The 9,997-nt window shown below is 36.2% G+C and overlaps 1 protein-coding gene across 1 annotated transcript in view; it reads right to left on the bottom strand.

The window, feature by feature from the left end:
* LOC149796193 (mucolipin-3-like) overlaps nucleotides 1-9,997 on the bottom strand; it is a 46,824-nt gene that overhangs the window by 33,723 nt on the left and 3,104 nt on the right. The gene's annotated exons all lie outside the window — the stretch shown is intronic.

The raw sequence follows: 9,997 nt of genomic DNA, 5'->3' as shown, positions 1-9,997 counted from the left end.
AACGTCATCTAAACAACTTGGTTAGAATCCTACTGTATGCAGGCTTAATCGGCACCGTTGTTTTAAATAACTTGCTTTGAATCTTCCTTTACACAGGTTTGGTCGGAACCTTAATCGAAATAACTTGGTTCGAACCGTGCTTCATACACACTTACTCGACACCTTAATCTCATTAACTTAACGTTAATCGTACTTCATACACACTTAGTCGGAACTTTAATATAATTAACTTAACGTTAATCGTACTTCATACACACTTAGTCGGCACCTTAATCTAATTAACTTAACATTAATCCTACTTTATATAGGTTTTGTCAGCATCTTAATCTAAGTAACTTGGTATGAATCATATTACATTTTTTTAGTCGGCACATTGGTCTAAATAACTTGGTCTGAGTCCTACGTTATACAGGTTTGGTCGGCACAAGTGAAAGCAATTAAAACGATTTTTAGCTATATGAAAAATCGCTGCAGAACTCATTGTTTTAATTCTGTCCGCCATGTGCGGATTTGCAGTATAAAAGGAATTTGCAAGAAACATCATTTACTTGGCATCAAAAGAGTTCTCATTGTGCCGTTCGGGCTGCTGTCTCTATTATAAGATCTATTTTTAGAAATCGACAGGAAAGGTTTAATTTCTAATCTCAGACGCTTTTAATCGGACCGACATTTTCGTTTCATTTCTCACTAAATTGTAGAAATTGAGAATGTGATACAATTACCCTGGAATCTTGCTCACACATCTACTGTAGATTATGGTTGTTTCTCTTGGGAGAGTTTTATGTGGGGAGTGAGGTGCTTTGCGTTTGTTTCTTTGGAGAGTTTGTTCTTTTGTGGGAAGGGGGTGGGTGTTTTGTTTCGTTTTCTGCGGACATCCTGTCATACTTTAGTGTTATTTGCAATTTGGAATGAAAGAATGCGTTCAATATAGATCGCTTTCTGAAATAAAATACAGTAAACATTTTATCATGGGCCATCATTGTGTTTATGGCTCTTATACAAAGAACACAGCCTATTTTTCAGAGGATTAAACATCCTTTCTGCGTTCATCCCTGTTCCAGATTTTTCAAACTCTAAGCATCAGAGAGGGTGAACATACCAATTTTGGAGCAAGTCTTCTTTTGAAAATAAAGCTTCCTGCGAAAAAAATGAAAATACAAGGTCAATAACGTCAAACCGAAGCCTCTAACCGACAGAGATTTTCTCTAATTGGGTTAGCTCATTTTGTTGCTTTATCGCTCGTGTTTTCAGATTTGGATGCGTGTTCGTTTACCCGTCTGACACTCTTTCTTGGTCGTCACCCTCTCTGCTGCTGGAGTGTGTGAGTAATTAAATCATTATTATATCAGTAATGGAACCTCACACAGCTAAATTAGCTCGAGAGCGACTAGAGTCAATTAAAAAATATTTCCCCGTCCATGATTCTGTCAAGCAACAACTACAAGAGCGTCAGGAGTCTCGGGTTGAATTTGCAGAGGGTACAGAACAATTATTTGGACCTGTTACAAAGGTTACCAAAGGTCTTTATCCCAAGATGGAGCAAACCGCTAAATGAACTAGAAAAATTGCAGAAAGAACTATACAAAAAATTTAAAAAAAGATTCTACGAGAACTTCCAGGTGAAATAGCTGCTGCTCAACCAGTGCGAGAAATACTTGAAGGTATTCACCAAGCTCGTGCTGAAATAGGTGATATAAAGGATCGTGTACCAAAACCAGAACCAAAACAAATGAACGAAAAAATTTAAGTGATTAATAAATTTACCGACAAAAGTAATGCCGTCAAAAGAGGTATTAAAATACTGGATCAATTGTCTAAAATCTCAGCTGCAATTTTTAATGAAAGAGAAATGTTTTTAAAACCCGAATATGCTAATAAACCTGTGAATAAAAAAAATTGGATATTTAGGATATATTATAACGTCGATCAGGTCAGCGATAGTGATATAAGATATATTACATTTATCGATGGAATAGATACATATTTTTCATGGTTACAACGAAAGCCACAACAACAACCACCACAGCCACAAGCGCCTCTGCCACAACCTAAACTTAATTTTATAGATACATTTACGCCTGAAGGTATTAGTGCTATCAGGAATCCAGAACAAATAGCATATATTGCCGCGTATGGATACTATGAAAGAAAGAAATACGTAAAACCCAAATATTTTAAATCTCTGAAGCGTGAAAATTAGATTAAAGGTGTATATATCGTCTCTAATAATCTTCAGTCTATCAAAAAGGATGATAACATTTTTACTGAATTTAAACAGCAAGTAGAGCAAACAATGGAATCAGACTCAGCAGCAGGAAATAAAGAAGAGTTTTATGATACAGATCGTGGCCCCAGTGCCACTGGAAGTGGTATTGCTACTCGAGGAAGTGGTCTTTTTACTCCATGTCCCAGCAACGTCCTTGCCTATGTTGAAAGACTAGAAATTCTGATTGGCAGAAAACGAGCTGGTAGTAATTCCCCAGAAATCATCTATGAAGCAGCTGCAATTTTTCAACGATTATTTACCGGCGGTATCATGGGCGTTAATGTTTATCGGTTTCTCATTGATAAAGTCGTTGGTGATTATCACAATGATTAAGTATATGCAATTAGATCAGTGACAAGAAATAAGATGATCATACAACACGCTCAACGTGGACCGATCATAGTCAGGGTGATAAATTCGCGATTACCAACATGCAAAGTGATATACGGTGATGGACTCGGTGATGTTGTTCAGGGTCAATTTAGAAGGGTAGCCCCAAAAAGCAATACCGATTTAAAAACAATTATCAATTACGTTGTTCGTGATAAAGGTATTGGTGCTGTTGGTGATGTTGCTCGTAAAGCATTCTCAGCAATCAAGGATAGACTAGCACGATTAACACGACGAAAACCCCAGCCAGTAAAACTACCAAACACTTAAGTTATGCCCTCAAATGTTAGTAAAATAATAAATCAAGATGCAAATCAAAAACTAGCAGTGTTGGTTGGTGTACCCCTGTCAGAAAATAAAAATATAACTGCAAGTCTGATAGCAGGAAGTGGTCTTTCTGTTAGACGATAGCATGTATAATAAAGATATTCAAACGTGTATCTGTACCCGTATTCAACATGGATGCGCCAGTTCTCAAGGATGAATCGGTACGTGATTATCATTATTATTCTCATGACGCACGAGAGCCAAATCAGCGTGGGCAAATTAAGCTTCAAGCTCAGGATACAAACAGATATTTCTTACCCCCTGAAGCGTTTATTTAAGTAGAAGGAGAAATTCTAAAAACCGATGATACTGAATATGGAGCTGATCTTAGAGTTGGTTTTGTTAATAATGGCATCATGGCATTGTTCAATAATGCCACGTATAGCATCGACGGAAGAAACATTGAATCATGCCTGGAAAACGTCGACGCTGCCACGACTATACTTGGCCTAGCTCCATACAGCAATGATTATTCAAGATCGGCGGGTCCGTCAATGATGTTTATGAAGGATACTACTAACCACCCTGACAACAGACAGTACGATATAAGACGACCAAGAAACAATTCCGGCGCTGCTGATGTTGATGTGTAAAACATGATTAATAGCCTTAATCCAGAATTCAACATAGAATTCGCAGCATGTCAATCAGTGCTGAAAGATGGAAGAAGATTTTCATGTGCAATTATAATTTCGCACATTGTTGTATTTTGCAGAAATGTAACAAAGGTCATTTTCTGAGCCAAGCATACAGTTGTACTTGTAAGAAAGGCTACCGATGATGATGCAATCTGGCACCCTATCGGTGATGCAGGTAAAGTAATGTTGACAGCACTTTCATTGTGGATGCCAACAATGATACCATCATACGCTGAAGAACAACGGTTGCTCTCCTTTATGGACTCAAGTGGTAAATCAATATTATCATGGTTGACAATGACCACAGGTAGTGTACAAAGTAACACTAATGGTTTATTCACATGGCTGATAGCATCCCAACAATGTGTTTCTGCACCGCGACATATATTTGTTACTTTCCAAGATGCTGCAAGAGTACATTCACAAACACACAGTATAATGATATTTGACAAACTTGGTACATTCATAAACACACAGTATAATGATATTTGACAAACTTGGTACATTCACAAACACACAGTATAATGATATTTGACAAACTTGTTACATTCACAAACACACAGTATAGTGATATTTTACAAACTTGGTACATTCACAAACACACAGTATAATGATATTTTACAAACCTGGTACATTCACAAACACACAGTATAATGATATTTGACAACCTTGTTATTTCACTGAGAATCAATGGACATCAAGAACCATCCGAAGATATATTATTGATTTTTGAGAATAATCATGTAGCACGTGCATATCAACGTTTGATGACATTCATGGGACTTGATCAAAATATTGATTCTGGTCTACAAATATCACAACTAGATTTTGCAATGCTGTATCCGATTTATTACTTTTCGCTGAAACACCTGGATTATTTAGACAATCTGTCGTTGATATACACCGTTAAGCTCGTGTGCTAAGAGGAGCTTTAGCTAATTACAGAGCAATCGCTGTAATTCTCTCAGATAAAGCAATTTACTTGAAAGTGTTGGTGGACGATGGAGAGTTATTGATGCCCCAGTGGAAAACATGTAACTAAATCGCTCATGATGTTATACATGTCATATCATCATGTTAGTGTCAGTCTGACTCCTGGTCAGATTAAAAAGCTTCAATCGAAATCAGTAAATACATGCGGAACAAAAACAGAACTAAAACATGATCAAATCACAGGTGGTCCAAATAAACTATCACTGACAGAACGTCACCTCAAGTACTTAAATAGAGCCTAACAATCAAGACCGGCATTCGACTTAATCTTTCTGTGGGTGACATTAACGACACAGTCAAGACGGGTGGAATATTTCCAATTATTGCAGCTGTGTCAGCGTTAATAGCCGTTGCAGACTCAGCTGTTGGAAAAGCAGCTGAACTTGGTGCTGTTGAAACTGCTGCTGGGATGGCACTAAAGAAAGCAACAGGTCACGAAAGAAAAAGGGAAAGGGTCTAAGACTGCCAGGGATGCTTCGCTGATTCTTCGCATGTCTAATTTTGATAACAAGCAAACCGTGTTGAAACCTGTATCATTAATCTCGATGGAAGTTCTGGCCCAGGTATTCATTGAGTTGCATACGCGACTGATCCACGTGTAATTATTTATTTCTAATCCTATGGACTGGCGTCAGCAAAAGAATTTTGAAAGTATGTCGGCGGATTTCAAAACACTTCCGTCTGCTATTCAACATTACCAACACAGACAATAAATGAACCGCCAATATGTGGCCTTGAAGTAAAAGCTGTTCTCCACGCTGTGTCATAATATTCCGATGCACCTCATAAGGTTGTTTATGCGTACACGGATTATGTTGTAAATAATTACTAATCATATCATGGTTGATATTTGTGGAAGATTTTCTATCAATGACAAGAAAGAAGAAAAAAAGATGATGTTTATTTGTCGAATTACGCGACTGGAGATCTTGTTGATATTATGAACCTCTCTAGAGTTGACCGGGATGAAGTTGTTATCTTTCAGGATAAATACGGTGTTTTAAAGGCGAATAACATTAAATGGGTCGACATGGTTCGTAGAGTTATCTGTGCTACCATGGATAACATTCCAGTATGTATTGACGGCGGTAGAATCAGAGACTCAAATGTATCAGAAATGAAATTATAAAAAGTCTTGCTAATCGTTTATGATCCACCGGTGATTCAATGCCAGGTGAACTCAACATGAATGGAAATTAAATAGTTGTTTTAAGAGAACCAACATCCGATGAAGATGCCATAAGAAAAAATTAACCATGCTAAGTAGAAGTTTTCAAAATCTCAGTAAAATCACAGATGATTTCTTTAAAAGACCGTAGTTTGGTGACTTAAAACTCTCTGAAGTTAACACAAAACTCGGCGATATTGAAACAGCTATGTCAGACATTGAAACGATTAATCAACGAATAGGTGTTATCAGAGATCCTACATCATTTTCAGAGTTAATCAAGATAGTGCAGAGGAATATTGATGATATTAGAAAAAACGAGAAGATGTTATCAGTGGAATTATTGATATCGTTAAAAGAATTAATCTGATTAAAATTCCTCACAAGCAGATCATCAACGCCAGTACTGCACCATCTCTGCTGATATATGTTTATGTATATTAGTTACCTTTGCTGGATTCCTACAATGATCATTACACTGAGTAAATCATAATTGTTGTAAACTGCAGCGTGGAGTCATTTCCATTTCCAAAACACACATTATAAAATATCGCACATATATTTCTGCTGGGTGAAACATACATGCAGATCTGGTTACAGCTATCTTGCATAGAGATCTAAAAAAATGACTTAGCTGTATTGTACACATAAATGTAACGCGTGACTTAACTGTCTTTCTACCTTGACGAAGTTAAAAAGTTATAAATCCTTCAACTAATTTGAATTATTTACAAAAATACGCTAATCTACTAACAGCTAAATTACCGTATACTAGTTACGATGCCAAAAACAAATAATCGCTGAGGTTATTACTCAGTAACAAACGGGGTAACTACTTAATTACTCTACCGGTGAGAGCTGTCCTTGACATAGTTATATCCCTTCATTTGGAGTGTTTGCATCTAACACAATCGGGAGATACTGAAATATTACCTTTTGTTTATATTTCTTCGAATACGATTGATTTGGTTATGTCATTTGCTACAAGGTGTATTGAATACCTGCAGATATCAAAGAATTTTCCAGCTGCATATGTCGATTGAAATTCTATTTCTTTGCCTGTCTCTACATTTGTAGATACAATTGCTTTTGCTCCCTTATCATCACAGCCAGTCATACCAGCTTTGCCAGTAGCTTCTCGTGTATAGCCTATCGTGTGCTGAGAAATGGCGTTAAACCCCACAACAACAACAACAACCAACTCTGCAATTCTGACTCTGTGTAATTACTCGTAAATTATTGAAAGAATCTTCTTTAATTATCTAATATGATCGATCACAAGACCCTTTTCGATTAGTACAAAATTATTACGCTAAAAAGAAATTCCAAACCAGGAATGTTGACTGGTATTGACAAACCGTATTATGAATGAGCGTATCATGTGACTTCAGTTATTTCTGCAATCAGTCCGATAAATGAAATCCTAATACAGTAGATCTCATGCCAATACAACTTTTATAAACTGAATTGCGTTGCAGAACGAGTAATGGAACATTTTACAAATGCAACACGTGGAAATGAACTAACAGATCCACGACGTGAAAAAATAAACAAACGGGTAGAATCAGTCAAAGATAAAGGAGCTACAATAAATGATGCTGCTAAGGTAGAAACAATACTAAAATTCCCAATAATGGTAAAAACAATAACAGGAGAAGTATTATACGAACCGAAATATTTATGGAAAGGAGCTCCGATAAATATCGTTGATCATAATGCACATGCTTGGAATTCTGCTGTAACTATATTTCCAAGAGATAGAACCGTTAGATTTTATCAAGGAAATATATTTGATTTTATTAACGAATTAATTAATAATGATACAGTAACAGTGTGGTTATTTCAAAGTCTAAAGAGGATAAGGACGAATTAACTAAAACTGATGGTAGTATCTGTTTCGAAGAAAATAAATTCGATCGGTTTTTCAGACCTAATTGTGAGATATATCGAACAGAATTTCTTCATAACAACTGAAAGATCTTGAGTCGAAATACACCAGTGATCATTAAAAGTTACTCAGTAATTGTTTTACGATTCCATCAGTCGCAGCTCATTTTGCTAGAGAGAAAAATTCATGGAAACCAACTCGGTTTAATTTTCACAAGGATATAATATCATATTGTCCACAGAAACAAATTTAGGTACCGGAGGAGAAAAAAACTATGTTTGGATCCCAATGAAGATGAAGATAAAATCAATTATGAGAATAAACTCTCTAAAGATCTCGGTAGAAAGATGATTGGCAAATTCACACAAGGTGGTTCACGTGATCATAAACCATGTTCTTGTCGATTAGTTACCGATGATGCTAAACTAGACTGAACGAAGAAGTATACCTGCATTAGCCGAGAAACAACTGATATGTCAGATGGAACTAAATTAAGTACAGTTGTGAGTCACCGCAGTTTACTCATTTAAGCTCTTCGATGCTCGCGTACATATCAATAAACCTACTGTTGATGGTGAACAGATTTCCTAAACTCGCTGTCAGAGTAGCAACATATTCATTTTATATCGACAAGAAACATATAAATCAATTGAAACAACTAAATATCGGCACTGAATCATCATGGGGTGGATGGAGAATAAAACGAGAACAATTACGTAGCTACTATGAAACAGCTAATGTTGAGTATAAAAATATATATCGTGAAAACAATCAAATATCAGTATTATCAGCACCATCGATGACAAATCATGCGACCAGATATAAAACTGTTTATCTCAATGGACCGGAAGGTTCAAGTAAAATAACTCGTGCGATTAAACTATTTCGTGGACTTGATATAATTGTGTTAGCCTCTACACATAGACACATAGACTCGCCAGAGAAATGAACGAACGAGGAGTTAAATCTCATACTTATCACAGATTCTTCTGATGGAAGGGAGATAAATGGTCTCCTGAACGAATGAGTGAAAAATATATTCCAAAGATTATTATCTGGGATTAAATATGTACAGTGTCGCGGGAGAAATTACAAATATTTCTTGATCGGTTGTTGACAAAATTTACTGCTGTGATAATGTGTGGTGACCATGGTCAACTGCCACCTTATGTTGGATTGTCTTCGCATGATTCAAAACAGATTGTAGATTATAATGAGAAAATAACTGATGATCATAGAGCGCTTGATTGAGAATTAAGAGAGCTTAAGAAATTAATCAGACTACAACCAAATAATATTCAATGTGAAATAATGCGTGAGATAATTTCAGAAACTCTTATGAATGATTTTTGGAATATGTGGAGAACAGATGATTTGATAGTTGTAAGTAGAAAGATAGTTCGTGATACACTTCAACAACAATTATTTCTGTTACATTAAGTAAAGTTTTCAAATCTACCTGTACCTGGCCAAAACTCCATGGACTCTAGGATATGCTATAACGATTCCTTCGTCATGAGGATTAACTATTTCGGATACTAATATTTGGATTGTTGATAACCGTATCGAATGGCCCAACTTAGTTTATCTTGCAATGTCTCGAGTCAGAAACTTCACAGAAAATAATAATCAAACTGCCGACAATGGAGATGATATAGTAAGAAAAAATTAGCTGGTTATAAACAATGTGACAAAATAAAAATAAACGCGACTTTGATCTCGATGCTGAATTTATCATGACGCGGAAACACCTCTGTGGCTATAATAATAATCGGTTGATTAATTACCGGCCCCCAATACTCGTTTATCTTTGATCGCGGATTTTAGTAGGAGGCTAGCAAGATTCTCTCTGAGAGATTTATTTTTTATGGAATTCAACGAGTGAATCAACTTCACTTCTAAAATATGTCGTTGTTGTAAATCCTTATTTGTATACGCTACATCATGAATGTGACATGCTTGATCAATCGCATTTATTGGATACTCTCCAGGTCTTGGTTGATCTCCCTCGTCAAGTCCGATATCAAGTCAGGTTCCAGGACCACAATAATTATATCCATGAAGAAGTTTTTCTCCCGGGTATTTAGCCCATGGAGCTCCTGGTAATTTTCCCAGTGAAGCAGCGATCAGATCACCGCCTGTCTTCATACGAGACGAAATAAATTTGTATTTTTTGTACCACATTTTATATACTTGCCGGTAAGTGCACGCCTTTTATTTTTTGTTATTATTGTTGTTAATCCACTGGTAGGGGTGGATGCTCTGCATCGAGCACATAAATAAATCCATATTATTTGTTGTATTTGTACAACATGGATGTCATTGAT

The sequence above is a fragment of the Sinohyriopsis cumingii genome, chromosome 7, assembly GCF_028554795.1.
Source record: "Sinohyriopsis cumingii isolate HCF-2022 chromosome 7, ASM2855479v2, whole genome shotgun sequence".
NCBI lineage: Eukaryota > Metazoa > Mollusca > Bivalvia > Unionida > Unionidae > Sinohyriopsis > Sinohyriopsis cumingii.
Note: the sequence above shows the minus strand (reverse complement) of the source record. Positions and strands in the feature narration are given on the sequence as shown.